The following is a 19,947-nucleotide window of genomic DNA, read 5'->3' as shown; positions in this document are numbered from 1 at the left end:
TCGTATCATCCTCCACTCCTCACTCTCATGTTATATAGTCAATCAATGACTAAATCTTGTAGATTTTCTCTCTGACATCTCTAATACACACCCCCTTGTCTTTACTCACAGAATCATCTTAGCTCAGGCCCATATCATCTCTCACATGAACTATTGTAATTTCCTCCTTTTAGAACCTGCTGCCTCAAGGTTCTTTCTAGTCTAATCCATTTCCCACACAATCATCAAAAAAATTCCCTTAAATTTCAGGTCTGATCACATTGCCCTTTACTACTTATGTTATTCCAATGACCCCCTTTGCTTATAGAATAAAAAACAAAACCTTCTATTTGGTATTTAAAGATCTTCAAAATTTTGTCCCTTCCTACTTATGCGTTTAATTTTTTCCTATTTATTCCTGTCATCCCACTCTGTTTTCTGGTCATATTTTCTTCTTTGCAGTTTTTGAGGGAACAAATGATGCTCTAGTCTCTAGTCTCTTTACCTGGATCAAATTGTTGATCACTGACTGGAATATTGAGATAGATTCCTAATTGTTCTTTCTGCCTCACATCTCTTTCCTCTCCAAATGTTCACATGGTTCGCAGAGATTTTGAAAAAAGAAGTTTGACTATATTACATCTATATTCAATAAACTCTAGAAGGCTCCTGATTACCTGATAAAAATTTCTGTTTGTCACAACCTAACTGCAACCTACCTTTTCAGCCTCTTATAAAACTTATAAATCTATATATGATATATATAAAGCTTATAAAATAAACACACACATGTATTTTAAAAATAATCTGTATTTAGTTTTTATATCACCTACATTTTCAAATGAATCACTCTCCCCTCCCTCTTCAGATAACCGTTCTTTATAACAAAGATATTACCACCTCTCCCCATTCCAACCAAAAGAGAGAGAAAACTTGTATAGCAAAACTAACCAATCCATTGAAAAAGTCTCACATTATTTTCAATATTCCACACTTATCTTCTTTCTCGACAAAGAAGTGAAGGAAAAGCTTTCTCCTATTTCTTCTTTGTGGACAAACTTGGTCATGATATTTTTATTATATTGATAAAGTTATATATTGTGTTGGTCTTCCCATCTATATTGTTATGATCATCATGCAAATTATTTTTCTGGTTAAGCTTACTTTACTTTAGTTCATGTCTTCCAATACTTCTTTATCATAGTCTGTGTTTCATATAGGGCAGTATCATTCCCTTACATTTATGCAACACAATCCATTTAACTATTCCTTAATCCATCTATTCTATTTCCAGGTTTTTGCTACTACACAGAGGGCTGCCACAAATAGTTTCGTGTATATGGGATCTTTTGGCCATTGACCTCCTTGGAGTATGTGACTAAAGTAGAATTCTTAAACCAGAGTGTAGTTATATTTTAGTCATTTTGTTGCTTTCCAGAATTATGTGACCAATTCATAGCTCCACCAAACAAAGTTTGTCCATTTTGGGGACCCCAATCAACATTGATATCAATTTGTCAATCAATCAAATACTTATGAAGGAAAGAGCAGGTTGGTAGTGTAGTGAATAGAGTGATACACTTGGAGTCAGGAAGACTCTTCTTTCTAAGTATCAAATCTTGCCTCACACTATTACTAGCTATGTGACCCTGGACAAGTCACTTAACTCTGTTTGTCTCAGTTTCCTCATCTGTAAAATTATCTGGAGATGGAAAAGGCAAATCACCCCAGTGTCTTTATCAAGAAAACCTCAAATGGGATCACAAAGAGTCAGACATACCTGAAAAATGACTGAACAACAACAATGTTCCAGGAACTATTTTAATCGCTAGGGATACAAATTCAGTGTATCCCTTTACGCTGTGATCCCTATAAACAATCAGTCTATATTTTGCTATCTTTACCAATTTGCTGAGTGTAAGGTGAAAACTCAAATTGTTTTGATTCTCATTTCTTTTAATAATAGTAATTTGGATCAGTGTTGGTTGCTAATAGTTTGCCATCTTTTTTTTTTAACTTCTTTTTGAAGGCTGTCGATTTTTGACATGAATAAATGAAAAAAAAATCAAGCATTTTTATAGAGCATTATGCTAAGCACTGGTAATACAAATGGAAAAGGAAGATAGTCCCTCCTCTTGGGGAGGTCATATTTTAACATATATATAAATTTTTAGCTTCAAGTCAGATGGACAGGTCCAGTGATCCTTAAGATACAATAGTATGGCAAGTGGTAATGTTTCTTTTTCCTAAACATTTCCACCAATAAAATCATACCCTTTTGTGGTGCTCTACCACTTCACAATGCCAAGGACTTTAGTGTCAAGAATCTTCTTTGTTGAGTCTTCAATAGCTGTTTCTGTAGCATTTGATAAAGCAATTTCCAGGCTTTGTCTCCACCAGGATAGCTTTTCTGAATAATAGTAGTGGGCCCTGGGCTGGAAGCATTGCTATTCCAAAGGATATGAGGATAGATGATGGTCAAGTTATTAGTGGTGGTTTGACTTGTCCAGTATGCCTCTCATCTCTACCTCAGAATGTTGTGATGTTTTAGCCAGGCTGACTTACCTTCTGTGTGGATTACAGCTGATTGTCAGCCATTTGGGATGATTGGCCCCTTCTTTACTGAGTTTATCCCCTGAATAATATCTGGCAGAAGGATTTATGGTCTAGAGCAGTGATGGTGAACCTTTTAGAGACCAAGTGCCCAAAGTGCAATCCTCATGCCACATGAGAGCCCCTCACCTTACCCTAGACAAGGGAGGGAGGAAGTGCTCCCATTGGACTGCTAGACAGAGGGACAGGTAGTGTGAGAAATGTCCTCAGGCATTCATGGAGAGGGAAGGAAGCAACCCCTTCCAGTACACTCAGGCACATGTGTCATAGGTTTGCCAGAATGGTTCTAGGGAATACAAAGGGGATTCTGCCACTCCCAAGGCTCCCATATTTATCTGCTTTTTGGTCATATTGAGCAATTATTACTGTTGGTGGTGAAGAAGGAACATCCCTTCTCCACAATGAATGCTCTCCTTAGTGAGAACTTCAGACCTGGGCATTATCATTTCAAAGACTCTTAGGTCAAATGTCATAGGCTAACACTAGCATTAGAGTCTGAAGGGAGATGGTGAGCAAGATGGTGATTATGCTGATGGTTCAACTTGCCTGGCTCTTGTTGCTTGTGTTTTCAACACAATTTAATCAGTTTCAGGCACTATTCCTGAAATCCTCATAGAACCATAATACCTCAGAGATGATAGGATCTTATAGGTCATTTATACTCAAACAGCAATCCCTTCTACAACATTTATGGCTAATAGTCAGATCATTTTACTTTTGCATAACTAATTCTTAGGAAATATTTCCTTATATTGAGTTGAAATTAGCTCTCTTTAACTTCCAACCATTGCTCTTAGTCCTGCTCTTTGGTGCTAAGCAAAATAATCCTAAACTTTATTTGATAGCCTTTCAAATCTTTAAGATCTTTTCATGTTTTCCCTGAAGTCTCCTTTTCTTAAGGGCCTGATACTTCCTCACATAGTATATTGCGTACTGAAGTGGCAAGAATCCAAATGCAACATTTTTACCATTGTCACCAATGAGAACAGATTGTCATAGAAATATATGTATAACATATATCAAATTGCCTTCCCTCTCAAAGAGAAAGAAGGGAAGGAGAGAAACTCTGAAACTCAAAATTAAAAAAAAAATGAATGCTAAAATTATTTTTACATGTAATTGGAAAAATAAAATATTAAAAAAAGAAATAAATGCAAATCTGGTATTTCAGATCTATTTGAAGTCCTCATTCCATTCAATAAATAATACTGGGATGATCTTGCTCAGTTTGGTCTTACACCACATTCTCATTTTTCACTCAACTACTTTTTTGCTGTTTTATGAACAATATTACTTATAATCTTCCACATTCATCCTCCCAAACATTCTGTAAATGAACCAGTAATCTAAAATAGTGTTGCCCTTGGCTACCATAGCTTTCTGGTTGGCAAGGAGATCAAGTAACACTTGACTGAAGCAGTTTATAGTAATTTTTGTTAGCTTCCTCATTGTGCTTAAATTTCTTGAACACATGGTGATAGTTAGAGTTAATGTCTTTATTTTTGTCCATTTCCCATTTGTCAGAGTGGATAGCTTGTTTAAACAGGTTAGATTGGATCCACTGTAATTCAGGCAAGGTCTGATCATATTTATTTTTCTAACTGATAATGATTTCTGTATGATCTGGCTGAGCACAAATGATTCTGAAGAGAGGCCCACTGCATCAGTTAGAAGTGATTTCCTCTCTGTTCATTTTAATGTATTTATATATTTATAATTCTGTTTATATATGTATAGTTCTTTTTGAAATTTTGTTTAGTAGTTGACTTATCTAATAATTTTGGACTCTTTTTGAAGAAAAAACTCATGATATACATATATGAATATTTATGTCTTTGTTTTGTTTTTTCTTTGCTGTTGCTGGTTCTAAAGCAATATTTTCCAATATATTCTTAGATCTCCTTCAGTCACCTTTCCAGTGAAGTCACCAGCTATCTCAATATGGAGGACATTGTCAAATTCTTCATTAAACTTATCTACTTTAGAAATTGGACATAAAATGCAATTTTTCCATGCTAGTATGTTTATTGCCATTCACTTTGAGTTCTTCAAGGTCAATCAAGTTTCCAATGAAATGAAATTTTTGCCCTTTTCCTGCTGTGCATTGATGCTTTGAGAATACAATGAAAATACCTCTTTTAATAACTTATTTCAAAAAATTTCTACAAAAGGGATACCTCGATGTGTCCTTGGGCTATGGAAATGACTCTAGGTCTTGAAGGTTAGGGCAAGGAAGTGTAAGTTTTTAATACTACAGCTTCTCTATTAGTGGATCTCTATCCTCACATTGAATTGTATCTGTTGACAAAGGACTAGATTATCTTAGTCTAGGGAGGCTCATCATTGGAATCTTGGTCAAATGATTACTTTTTTTTTTCCCGTTCCATGATGGTTCCCCATGTAACAGAAAAAAAAACACATGAAACAGTACTTGTTTCTGTATGGCTCCCTTCCAATTCTGCAATTATAGTGGCAGTGGTAGAAAAAGGAGGGTGTGCTAATAATTATACAGTTATTAGACAATCTACATTAACTTAACTCTTTCTTTTCAAAATGTGCATGCTTCTGTCTCTCTGACCAGAGAAATGATACTCTGCTGAAATTCCTGGGCTGCATCTATTTCAGTGTCCTTTCCCATAAATGAAATTAGAAGTGGCCCCCAAATGGAAGGGTATGCTTCATATTCTGAGAGTACACTCCTTCCAAGCAGGATGCATTTCTCCAGATATTTAAGACAATTTGAAAATAGAATCGAAGGAACAGGCTTGCTGAGCAGAAGGATATTAATTAGTTTAGCCTTGCAAATTCATTCCCCAAGCTTCTAGCTGCAAAAATGTTCCCCACCCTTCAAAATTTGCATTGGCCCTGCACACACCACAATTCAATTCAACAAACATTTATTACGCACGTGTTTATTATGTGGAAGAAAGTGTGCTAAGCATAGGGGACACAAAGATGAATACTACACTGTCCTTGTCCTCAATGGATTTACTTCCCTTCAATAAACATTTCTTATGCCTTCCTGCAGACTGGGCACTGTGATTGATGCTAGAAGAGAGAGAAGATTTAGCTAAGATACCATACATCCTTTCCTTCATAGAACGTGCAGAGGATCAGCCTAGCTAAGTCCCAAGACCCTCATCATCAGATGGTCTCTGGTTAATGGATTGTTTCAGCTAGAGCAATGTATAAATGGGCAGCTAAGAGGCATAGTGGATAAAGTACCAAACCTGGAGTTAAGAAGACTCTTCTTCCTAAGATCAAATCTGGCTTCAAACACTATCTGACCCTGGGTAAGTCACATAACCCTGTTTGCCTCAGTTTCCTCATCTGTAGAGGAAATGGCAAACCACTCCAGTATCTTTGCAAGAAAACTTCAAACGGGGTCAGGAAGAGTCAGACACAAAGAGAAAATGACTGAATCATTTTAAAAAGTATGTAGATGGTCTACTAAGATGGTGATATCAAACTTAAATAGAAGCAGGGGCTCCTAAATCAGAAACAATGATATCTGGGGGCCACATAATTACTTAGATTTAAAATGCAATGTTACTTTTATTTTACTGTATTTTTATTTATTTTGTTAAATATTTTCCAATGACATTTTAATTTGATTTAAATGGCACATTGCGGGAGTTGAATCTATGTTTTATAACAGGTAAAGTATAGAGATGTATAGAATGTCTACACTGATCGAATCACAAATTTTCAAAGACTTAAAGTTATATGACAGCAAAAAATTAGAATGTGGATTATGTGGAATAAATTACTTAGGTATCCTATCCATAGGTATAAAGCCTAAGAACTAGAAAGGACCTTATAGTCAATTTGGTCCAAAGCCTTGTTACAGATGAGGAACTTAGACCCAGTGAGGTTAAATCACTTACCCAAGGTCTCAGTAGATAATATTCAAACTCAGGTCCTGACTCCCAAACCAGTGCTCTTGCCACTGTATCACATCATCTCTCATGCTCCAGTCCCTCTTTTTGGATTGTTCAGAGGAGGAAGTTGCTTGTTTTGTCTCCTCCTGGATGTGGGGGAGGGATGGATGCTCCCTTGTTCCTTCAGATAGGTTCACTTCCTTGGCACTGGCCAGGTCAGAAAAAAAAGCAAAATATTGCTTGATGTGAATACAGGGCTTCCAGAGCACTTATGGGGCAGTTATTATTGCTACACTAACAAGGTAGAAAGACTTTTTCCAAATGCTCTTAGAGGCACATACACCAAGTAGGATGAGAGACATTTTTATGGTAGTCACATGCCAGGTCTATATTGTAGGCATAAGTCCATTTATGAGGTATACTGGGTGTTCCCAGGCACATCTTAACATTTGAAAAATAGTAGTTTTATATTTTTAATTTCATTTCATATTCTGCTCTTTTCGTTTTAAAATATACCTTGTTATATTACCAGCAAAGTATGGCCATTCACTCATAGCATGCATCCCTATTTCTGCAGCACCATTGGTCTTCTTTATTATCTATCTGGTAAAGGATCATGAATATTGACCTTATCTTTATATTATTTATATTTAACCATATTACTTATCTATCTATCATCATCATCACCACCACCACCACCACAAAAATTTGATTGGTTCTTCTCTCATTTTTATATGTGTTCTAAGATATTTATAGCCACATTCTTTGTGATGGAAAAGAATTGGAAATTGAAGGAGTGTCCATCAATTGGGGAATGGCTGAACAAGTTGTGGCATATGATTATGATTGAATATTATTGTGTCATAAGAAATGATGAGCAGGTTAATTTTATTTTTTCTTTTATTTATTTTTAATTGCAAATATTTATTTAATTAATTAATTTAGAATATTTTACATGGTTACATGATTCATGCTCTTTCCTGTCCCTCCCCTCCACCCTGTAGCCAGTGAGCAATTCCACTGAGTTTTACATGTGTCATTGATCAAGACCTATTTCCATAATATTAATATTTTCATTAGGGTGATTGCTTAGAGTCTACATCCCCAATCATATCTCCATCAACCCATGTGATCAAGCAGTTGTTTTTCTTCTGTGTTTCTACTCCCACAGTTCTTCCTCTGGATATGGATAGTGTTCTTTCTTATAAGTCCTCAGAATTGTTCTGGATTGTTGCATTGCTGAGAGTAGAGAAGTCCATTACATTCAGTTGTGCCACAGTGTATCAGTCTCTGTGTATAAGGTTCTCCTGGTTCGAGTAGGTAATTTTAGAAAAACATGGAAAGACCTATATGAAATTAAGAAAAATGAAATAAGCACAGTTGTAATTATGTATAATTTGGAAAATGGCTTATATATCTATATCTATATCTATATATCAATCTCCAGAGAAAGAACAGATAAATAGAAATGAACAAGACAGACATATATACATATATATGAATGTGTGTCTATTTGTATCTTTTGTCAAATGATGCCTTCTGTAATGGGGGTGAGATGAGAAAGGGAAGGAGTTAACTGAGTATTTTAATGTAACAAACAAAAAGAAAGAAATTTAAAAAAGAAATTTACATGTCAATTAAAAAATAAACTTTTAAATATAAAATTTACTTAAATTTTAGTTTCTTTTTGCTTGTGATGAATAAAAATATTGAAAGAGGAAAGGGTACTGGCCCTGGAGACAAATCTTGTCTCTGACTCTTATTATCTGTGTGACTTTGTACAGTCAATTAACTTCCTTGGGCCTCAGTTTTTCATCCATAAAATGGGATGGGTGGACTAGATCTCTATGTCCTTTTTCTACTCTAGATTTATGATCTATACATGTTCACGTTAAGAAATTCCCTGGGTCCATACTTTAATAAAATATGGGCATTTCCCCTTTTAGCAAAATACTTTTTAAGGGGCTTCAAATGCCATCAAATGCAATCCTCTCTTTTACAGATAAAAGAAATAAGATCTGGAGGGGCAAATCACCTTGTTCAAAGTCACAAAACTAATGGCAGGAACAGAATTTAAACTCAGATCCAAAGCCTAAGGCTCCTAGTCAGCCCACTACCTCTGTTTTAAATAATACTCTATTACTTCCCTCATACCTCTTATGCTTTTCTAATAGGTTGGTGAGAGATCAAGGGAGAATTTCAAGGAACATTCAATTAATTCATTCAACTAATTGGTACATAAACATGTATTACATTTCCAGTAGTTGCTAGGAATTGTGCTACATTCTAGGGAATACAATTCATGGCTTAGAGGGTCAGTCCATAGACCTAGGAGAATTTGTCTCAATGTCTTAAAGAAATAAGGAAGGGAAATTTAGCTTTCCTCTGAGATTAGAAGGTTGTATCATTTTAGCACATCTGAAAGGGAAGATTTGGGGCTAGAAGACTTAGTTTGTAACTTATCATTTTCCTACTGCTTACCTCCTAAGGAGTTACGGTCTCTTAACATCTCTTAATGAGACTTAATGTGTAAAAGTTCCTGAATTTTTTACTCACAGCACTTGCAACTGTGATGCTGATTATAGTATCATATATATGCATGTGTGTCTTTCGGTAATATCATTATTCATATTTGCACTTAACATAGATTTTTCATATGTTTTTCTGTTCAATTTCAAGTAGAAAACCATCTTTTATGAAAATCTTACACAAAATATCCTTCTGTCTTACAACATGTTTAATTTTGTTAAGGTTTGGGGGTGTTATAGTTTAATTTTTGGAGAGAAAGCCATGAGAGAAATAAAGAATTAGCTGTCTTGCAAATTTATACTTTCATTTGGAATTTGTTTTGGCAAGAGAGGAGAGTGTGATATTGGAAGTAACTCTACAGTAATTCTACAGTTGATTTATATGTTTATTTGAGAACTGTAATACTGTAGAAAGTGATATGAGGGCCATGTTCATTCAAGTGGAGCCCAACTCTTTCATGACGTCATCTTTTGAGGTTGGAGTTCTTTTCTTATTTCTAACCCCATTTGGCAAGAAGCTTTCACTTTCCTTTTCCTCTCTTCTTCCCCATTTTCCTTTATACCTACAGCAAAGAACTGTAACTTCTTTCTCCCCAAATGTTTCAAAATATCCTCCTGGCTTTAATTCATTAGTGTTCATGAGGCAGGGGGATGCCTAGCATGGCTAATTTTTATGTCTTGTCAAAAGAGACTGAAGCAGATTGCTTTAAAGTTACTTTTCCAAGGATAGCACAATCCTGACATATCCAGGGCAGGGAAAGACCTCAGAGCAGCTCATTTCTAGGTTGACTGCCAGTAAGTCAGGCATCTTTCATCAGGATATCTGAGAGAGTAAGAAGCAATGCAGTACTATGTTAATGTCTATAAGGTTTGTGTGTATCAAAAAAGATTAGCCAATGTTGTGGGCTACTGCCCAGGGAAAGTAGCAGTTTATACCTAAAAACGCAGAGATTCCAAATTTAATTAATTTTTACCCCTTCTCTGCCTTTTGGTTCATATCCTCCTTCTGACAAAAGCTAATAACTATGAGATCACAGATATGTCACTTAGCCTTTACACATTAGGCATCTCCTATATCAATGAAATGAGAAGGGGGCAGGTAGAAAGACAAAGAGTGAGAGGGTAAAAGAGAGACACGTAGAGAGACACAGACAGAGAAAATACAATATGTTTTTCGTTTCCTTGGAAGATGCTATCCTGCTTGATCATAGAGCTGGAAGGGAGGGCATGAGATCACTCTTTTGGGCTTATGTCATCTAGGACCCTAGAAATAAAGTGTGTTCACCCACTAAACCAATTAGCTTCCCATTACAACATTTTATCATCTAGCAAGTGTGTTGGTCTGTGTCAACACAGATTGACAAAGTCATAGAATTTTATTAGACAATGTGAAAACTCATTTGCAAATTTTATTGCCGTCCATCATTGCTTGCACTCACAGTCCAAGGGCCCTCCATTGTTGTGAATAACAATTGGGAGCTATTGCTGGCTATGGTCAATGCAAAGGTTGTGATTTTTTGCCGACAGGTGTTCTTTCCTAATTACCTCCATTAGCTCTTCTTTATTGTAAGGGTTCAGCTCCTGATTCACATTCTCTTCAACAAATACAAAACCAGAACTAACAGTTTCACCAGGAATTGAGATGATCCTCACCAAGTGCTCTCTGGGCACTATGAGCTAAATTAAGGACTCTTCTCATTTATACAGTTCTTAAATTACAGATTCCCATTCTAGTGAGGAGGGCTCCAGGCTGAAGAAAATGGGGTTCTGTGGAAACCAGTTGAACACTGACATGTTTAGTGAGTGAAATATACATCTGATGTATGGGGAAGACATGTAAGAGGAAGCGGAGAAGTGTATCTCCAAATGGATGCAGATGCTGCTCTCCAAAAAAATCTGGGCTCTCAGTGTAATTCGCAGAAGCAGTGATAGCAGCCTTGGGAGATACTTTTGCTTGCCTCAGAGCAGTATCTTTATCAAGTTTTTCAGAAGATGCTTGTACCTTCAGGTACATTGGCCCCATTGGCCCCAAAACTTAGACTCTGTCCATGAAATCCCAAAATGTCCAGCAGACAAAATCTGAAAACACCTGGTCATCCAAATATTTGAATGTTGTACAAATAAATCATCTGCAGTTACTATCAATCATTCCTTTCATGTTCATTAGGATAGTGCTCTAGTTTGCATCTTGAGTCTTTTAATAGTGTGACTATTAATGGCTCCCTACATTTCCTCTTCTCAGGATCATCAGGTACTGTCAGGGACTATTCTTTACAGAAGAAAGGATAGAATAGAAAGAAACATAAATCTAATTAAGGGGGAGATGCTACATTGCATCTTGAAACTGGGTTAGATGTCCCCCTAAAGTCATCATATCATATTATTTTGTTATACAAAATGAAAAGTAATCAATGAGTAGTATTTTTTGTCCTCAATATTGACTCATTAGTTGACTGGCATAACTGCAATTTATAGAGCACTTTGAAAGTTTATTCAGTAATTTGCATACATGAGCACAATATACTTCAGGATGGCTCCCCTAGAGAGGAAGCTTTTAAAAAAATCACATTGAACCAAAGGTGACTTCTTAAAGTTTCCATTCATTGATCTTAGTTCTGTCCTCTGCAGTCAAACAGTGTCATTCCAATTATAGAGTTGGAAAGAACTTTGACCAACTTTATACCCAAATCATGAGACCCATTTACAACATCCCTCACTTTCTGCTTAACTGCATATAGTGACTAGGGCCTCATTACCATATGATATACCTAATCCATTTGAGGATAGCTTTAATTAGATACGATTATATAAAATATGCTCTTATGAATTTTTATATGTATGTTCCAAAGAAATCTTCTCTATTAGTTCAAATAGTTTTGGAACCTGAAGGGGAAAAGATACAAAGAGAAAATTTCCCACTCTGTCAGCACTGGTCACTATGAATAGCCCTACTCAGTGAGAGATAGGCTTAAATCTAACATTTATCTAGTTAAAGAGTTTTGGTTCCTAAATGGCTTTGCAAAAAGCCTTTAATTTAATAGCCTGAAAGTAAATAACTAGGATAAGGAAGACTGAGTTGAAGAGAGGGGTAATTTCAGGTTAACTCATCAATAATTATGGTATATAGCAATCCGTTTGTATGAATCATAAACAGTGTGGATAGGATATAGTGCAATACTTTCAGAATTATTAAGCATTTATTCTACATATTTTCTGACTTCCTAAGTCCATTTTGAGAGTATACCTTTACAGTATAAAATGTTTTCCATACAATAGATAGTTGATATGTGTTTGCTGATTTGATTGCATCATCATTAACATAATCTGCTTCCACCATCTTCCAACTCCAATACTTCACTATGACATGGAAGTGCTCCTGGGTTCTTAAAGGCTATAAAACAAGACACTAAACCCTGGAGAAAAACTTTGAAAGTAGTACTAACCAGAAAAAATAAACTTATTGTTCTAGGCTCATATTAACTCAATGCAAAGATGCTCATCTCTGGGAGGTCAACCACCAGGTGGGAATTATTTTTGATCTTAGCATTTTATGATGTTTATTAAGGCTTGGAGGGGTTCAGTTCAATTTATATAATAATGGATTTAGATGCTATAAAGGCCCTCAGAGACCATCTTAAAGAAACTGAAATTTAAAGAAGTTAAGTAATTTGTCCCAGGGTCACAGTTAGTACAATTCAACTCAATTCAATGAAATTTATGATTACCATTATGAGAAGCAGCATTGTGTAGTGAATAGATAGTGAATAGATAGTTGGCCTTGAAGTCAGGGAGACCTAGGGTCTAATTCTGCTTCTAACAGTTATTGGCCAAGGTATTTAGCAGCTCTTAATAAGATTATACATTGCAGAACAGTAACTTATATGCATTGTTAAAGAAAGTTTATTCACTGAGAATTCCTAAAGCAATTACATCACAGGCTTGGCTAAAAATTCATATTAAATATTTGTTATGTGCAAGGCATTACTTTGGTGGGGAGCAAATCCACACTGGTGAAATCACAGAAGGTTTGAAGCATTGAAGTAATTTTAATATTGATGTTTTAATAAAGAGATCATTTTCTTTGGGGACATGCAATTCATTACACTTAATTTTTGATTTTTTTAGATGTTCAGGGAGGCTACCCAAAGAGAAAAAGACTGTCAAAGACTATAACCAGTGTATGTCAATGGGGAAGCTACTTAATATCAAAATTGATAGAGTTGATAGTTCTGTTTTGGGGAGCATTTCATTTAGAGAATATATCCCTGACTCCAGTCCTTCAAGAGCACCAAGAACTCAGTGCCAGAAGTTCCAGTGGCCAAAAGCATAAACAACACTGGTTCTAGTTCTGGACCCTCTATTCCTTAGTGAACTGAAATGTCATCTAGTGTTGACTGCTTTGAAGAGTCTAGGTGCCCCACCCCACCACCATCACAAGGTTTCTCCCTTTCATAACTCATAGATTTGGAAGGAACCTCAGATGCTACCTTGTGTATCTGTGTACAGTGGCTATAATAAGAGATTTAGTACCAAAGGCCCTGGGTTTAAATCTAAATTATACAATTTACTAGTTATATGACTTTGGTGAAGTCACTGAATAGGTTATATTTATATAGCATCTACCATGTACTAAGAGCTTTACAAATCTCACAACCCTACAATTTAGATGCTATATTAAACCCATTATATAGTTGAGGAAACGGAGGCAAACAGAAGCTAAGGGACTTGTCCAGAGTCATATTGCCAGTAAGTATCTGAGGGCAAATTTGAACTCAGGTCTACCTGGCTATAGACCCAATGTTTTCTCTACAATACCACCTAGCTGCCACCTCTGTGAACTTCTCTGGGTCTCAATTTCCTTATCTGTAAAATAGGAGGGTTGAATTAATCCAGATGAGCCTTAAAGACCTCTGGTAAGGAGGAATTCATCACCTTTTGAGACAGCACATTCTACTACTTGATACTCAATGATAGGAAATTGTTTCTTTATATCTAGCTGAATTTGAATCTTTCTTAACGTCTACATTTTGAACTGAGGAATGATACATCTCATCCCTATTCCATACAAGAGCTCCTGAAATAGTTGAATAGAACAATGACACTTTCCATATAAGTCCCCCTTCCCTAAATCATCTCTCCTCTAGGCTAAACACCCACAGTGCCTTCACTTGATCTTAATATGGCAAAATCTCAAAGTTCATCATGATTCTGGTGTTCTTTGAATGATCTCAAACTTATCATCAACCTTTCTAAAATTTGATGGACAGAACCATTTAAAAGACAGGAAGAGTCTGGGGCCAGATTTGAATCTTGGACCTACAGTATCTAGGCTTGGCTCTCAATCCACTGAGCTATCATTGTCAATATCTTTTTGAATCTTGTCATCTATCATTTTAGCTGTCTCTTTTAGCTTTGTATCATCTACATATTTAATAAGAAGATCTACCATTTAAAGCGATGGGCCCTTATAGGCCACCTAGTCAAACCCCATCATTTCACAGATTTGAGGGTTTAGTGGACTTGATTACAAGTTTAATATGAGTGTGGCTTGATAGCCAAAATAGCTCATTGAAACAGGGACTTCAAGGTTATAACAAATGAAGAACATTTGAAAGAACTAAAGAAGTTTATCTTGGTGGAGGGAGATGCCTTTGGCTAGACATGATAAGTGTCTTCAAGGATTTGGAAAATTATTATATGAAAGCAAAAGGAGACTTGTCATCAGAAGCTAAATGTAGTAGCAATGAGTGGAATGAGCAGAGAGAAATAAAGTAGAGAGCAGAGAAGATGATGAAAGATACGCTTCCTTTAAAGATGTATGGAAGTAGAAAAGGCTGCCTCAACAGGTAGTTTTCCCTTTCCCTAGAGATCTTAAGCAAAAGTTGAATTGATCATTTGTTGGGTGTTTCATAATAAGCTGATTCTAGAATCCTGTCTCATTCTATTTTTAATAAGTGCCCAATCAAGTCTGTGGCCTCCCACTCCTCTTCCTGTCTTTTGTCCTACGTATCTTCATTTCATTCTCTTTCCATTTTCTTGGGCTCTTGGAAGTCTGACATTTTTTCAAACTCACTAGCCACCCTCTCCAGGACTGAATCACCAGACAGGAAAAGGAGCGCGAAGTCACAGAGTTGATTGGGCAATTGGAAGGAACAGATCAGAGGTAACACTTGAATTCCTGGCTCCAAGGCTGTCTGTTTATCTACTATTCAAAGGCTACCTTGAATATAATGAGTATGTAATAAACAATTTCTGAATTGAATAAATAAGGAGATAAAGGAAAGAATTACACTACATGGTCTTTCATGGTCTGAGGCTCCAATTTAGTATTTCTACTCTCTTCCCTGTGTTTCCTGAACTGCTTTCAGCAGGCTTCCTGGGCTACTGTTCTCTGGGAATTCTGTGTGACACACTTTTTCCTCACTCTTGCTTCCTGAAACTATCCTCAGCTCTCATCATCCTCCATTGCCCATGCTGTTTCCTGTTCTCCAAAATTCTGCCATCTTTCTCAGCCTTCAGCTGTGTAGAATTCATTCCTTAACCTAAATAGGAAACCATAGTTTTCAAAATTTGGGCCAATATGAGAAGAATCCTCTGGATGTATTTACATCTTGACAATCACTTCCATTATTATAATGACATTTTGTATGCTGGCCCTCATACACATTGGTTACACAAGTGAGTCGGATTCTACAGAGGCTCCCAATTACTAGTTACAGTGTTCCTCTTCTCTTTGGGTTGTTGTGCTTCCTGCTCATGTCCAAACTTCCTCTTTAATCTAAGGACTTGGGAGACTCATTCTGCTCTCTCTCTAATTATCTCTCCATCTGAAGGTTTATTTAAAAAAATGCTGATACCCTGTAGAACTGAAAACTGGTAGAAGAAGTCTGGAAAACAATTTGGATTATATAAAGAAAGTGACAAAATATCATTCCCAGAGTTCCCATTATTATGTATAAACCCTAATGACAAAAAGAAAGACTCCCACCTGCACCAAATAGTTTTCAGCAATAATTTTGTAGTAGCCAAGTAGATGTCCATCTATTGAGTGAAATGGGATAATACTGAATTGAAAGAAACAATGAATATGATGTATACAGAGAAGTATGGGTAGACTTACATGAACTAATGCAAAGTAAATAAAGCAGAACCAGGAAAACAATAGACACACAGACCACAATAATAAAAACAATAGACACACAGACCACAATAATATAAATAGAGTGAAATATATAAGAAAATAATCCACATAGAGTGCTATAAAATGATAATGATAAACCTTGTCCCCAAAAAAGACATCTAAATATATCTCCTTTCTTTTCCCTTCCTTTTACAATAGAGGTGGTAGACTGTAGGCATATAAACCCCACCATCATAAAATATTAGCCTTTATTAGATGTGTTGGTTTGTTTTTTGGAATTGCCTTTTTCTAGTTTTTATTCTTTAATTTAAGGGATGCTTTCTAGGAGGGGAAGAGAGGAATATTTTGAGAAATTTAATAAAAACAAAGTGATACAAACAAGGACCAAAAAAACATCCTTTTATCTTTCCCTTACTGTCAGGACAGTTGGGCAAGGTAATTCAAATTATTTGGGTGAAAAGTAATGGCACTGATTCCTTCTGACAGCTGCCTTTATGCTAGAAAGAAAGAACACTCTGGAGTTGTGCTATAACAAGAACAAGTTACAAATGATTAAAAATACCCCAAAGTGAAATAAACTGCCTTAGGAAGTAATGAGCTATGCCTCACTTCAAATAGAAGCTTATGAGGGATTTCATGAAAAAGATTATTTTAAAAATTTTATTCTAATTTTAAAAAGTTCTTTTCTTATTTTGAATTTAAAAGTCTCTCCTGCCCTTTTGCCCCTCCCATTTCTCCTTCATCCATTGAGAAGGCAAGCAATATGATACTCATTATGCATGTGAAGTCATATAAGACATATTTCTATGTTGGGCATATTGCAAAAAGAAAGACAAGAAAAATAAATGGAAAAAAATTTCTCTCTGAATGTGGATATTTTGAGTCCTTTGAAATTTTTTTTTGCAAATTGTTGTATTGATGGGAGTAACTAAATTACAGTTGATTATCATTACAATGTTGCTGTTACTTTGTATAATGTGCTCCTGGTTTTGCCCACTTCACTTTGTATCAATTCATGTCTTCCCATGCTTTTCTGAAATCACACTCTTCATCATTTTTTAAAGCACAATAGCATTCCAGCACAATCATATATCACAACTCATTCAGTTATTTTTCCCCTTTTTCTTTGATGTCTTTGGGATGCAGACCTAGTAGTAGTATTGCTGAATCAAAGAGAATGTATAGTTTTATAGTCCCTTGGACATAGTTCCAAAGTATTCTTCATAATTGTTGGACCCATTTATAACTCCACTAATAGTGCATGAATATCCCTATTTTTCCACATAACCTCTAGCACTTATCATTTTTCATGTTTGCCATGTTAACTAATCTGATAGATTAGTGGTACCTTATTGTTTTAATTTGCATTTCTCTAATTAATAGTGGATTAGTACATTTTTCATATAACTATTGACAGCTTTGCTTTTTCCTTCTGAAAACTGCCTATTGATATCCTTAAATCATTTATCAATTGGGGAATGACTTATTTTTTTTATAAATTTCCTATGTTCCCTATACATTTTAGAAATGAGGCCTTTATCAGAGAAAACTGATTTAAAATTTGCTTCCACTTGCCTGATTTCCTTCTAATATTCTGTTACTACTACCACTAATAGTTAGTATTCATGTAAGTATTTTAAGGCTTATAAAGCACTTTGTATTTTTAATTTCATTTAGACCTCTCAATAAACCTATAAGGTAGATGATACTATTCTATCCATCTTACAGATGAGAAAATTGAGGTTCACAGTTGTTTAGTGTCTGATTCAGGATGACATAGCTCTTAAATGTCTGAGGCAGTATTTAGGCTTCGGACTTTATGACTCCACTCTGTCCACTATACTACCTGGCTGCCTATATTTTTATTAGCAGCTGAAGTGAATCCCAAGTATTGAAAATGTTAATAAGGGAAACATGACTTTTCTATTCATCCCAATTAGCAAGGGCCTCCAACCAATTAGTCTAGGCCAAAAGGAAATCAAGTAGCAGGGGACTATAAAATTTAATCAAACTTAGAATTACGACCAATAGCACTGAATCAAAATTGCTGATGCTCACTTCTACCAGAGGCATTACCTCTGTGACAGCTTGGCATGGGATGGAGATTTTGCAGGGTTTTTAGTGAGAGTGTGTGCTTTCAAAATCTTTGTCTATAAGGTTGATCTACCCTATAGTATTCATTTCCAGGCTATTTTTCTTCTTTCTATCATACAGAGTCTTGTAAATACTAAGTTTTCAATTCACACGATTTTGGACACATTATTGAAGTCTTTGAGAAGCTGACTTTATTTCATCCAATTTCTGTGGTCAAGCTTGGTAGTTCATTTAAACCTTAGAGTCTCTCTTTATTTTTCCCTCATATGCCTAGTCTTCCTTGATCTTTAAGTAAGACGCTATTGTTAAGTTGGCAAATATTAATTATGTAAATTGTGTAAAACATGTAGGTCCATAACAAGATTCAAGGGTATTTTTAAAAACTGTAACTTGAGAGCAATCAAATTATAAGGACTTACGGAACTAGCTGAAAAATCCTTATCAACTTTAACATGATTTAACAGGATGGGGCTTTTTAATCTTATGTGATAATGCTTTCTTTACTCTGTAATTCATAGTACCATGGATTTAGAGTTGGAAGGAACTGTAGGGGTCATTTACTCATCCCTAGGTCACTGCAGAGGGACCACAGTCACCACTACATCCATCCTACTCACCATAGAAATGAAGTGACTCCCCCAGGGTTACATAATGTTACAGAGCCAGCTTAGTGATGATTTACCCAATTCAATTCATAATATTTGACTTATGGCAGGTATATGTTTGCTATTACAGATTTGTATAACTGAAAGTTCCTTCCTTCCTTTGTGTGTGTAAACTAATTGATGTTGTTTGCTAGAATATATATACACATTATGCCTATACACTCATGTGCACACACACGTGTAATTGCTAGCTGGCCTCTCTTACAGATGCAATATACCCCAATATATCTTCATGAGCCTAAGGACCATAGTGAATTTTAATCCATTTAATATGCTAGTGATACATTTAGAAGCAGCATGACATAACTTAAAGAAATAAGATCTTGAAGCCAGGAACACCTAGATTCAAATCTCTCCTTTGTCATGTCCTGACTATGTTGCCTTGGGCAAGTCACTTAACCTCAAAGTATGGTAGACAACTCTCTAAAACTGAGTTGAAAAGAAGATGCTGATCTACTACCAGGAATTTCCTTACCCAGAAGTCCTCTATACCAATGATATCACAGATATAATCTTTATCCCTTGAGTTTACTTTAGCATCTGGAAATTGGTTCAGGAGAGTTAAGAGTTAAGTCAAATTCATGCAGCAAACATAATTATAGCGAACACATTTCTTTATAGACTCCTAATTACTCGTGCAGAGAGGAATGGACGCCGTAAGCTCTGGAAAAATTTCTCAGATAGGGTACAGATTTTCTCTCTTGTTTCTTCTCCCCTTCATTTCCTTCTTTAACAATGCTTAAATCTGGGGGCAGCTAGGTATCTCAGAAGATTGAGAGCCAGGCCTAGAAATGGGAGGTCCTAGGTTCAAATTGGCCTCAGACACTTTCCAGCTGTGTGACCCTGGGCAAGTCACTTAACCCCCATTGCCTAGCCCTTACCACTCTTCTGCCTTGGAATCAATACACAGTATTAACTCCAAGATGGAAGGTAAGGGTTTTAAAATAAAAAACAAAAACAAAACAATGCTTAAATCTAATCTAACATTAATATTAATTAACAATGTTCAAAAGCCCCAATGCTGGACCCAGAGGTAACAGATGTCA

This window comes from Monodelphis domestica, chromosome 3, assembly GCF_027887165.1.
Source record: "Monodelphis domestica isolate mMonDom1 chromosome 3, mMonDom1.pri, whole genome shotgun sequence".
NCBI classification, from domain to species: Eukaryota; Metazoa; Chordata; class Mammalia; order Didelphimorphia; family Didelphidae; genus Monodelphis; species Monodelphis domestica.
Note: the sequence above shows the minus strand (reverse complement) of the source record.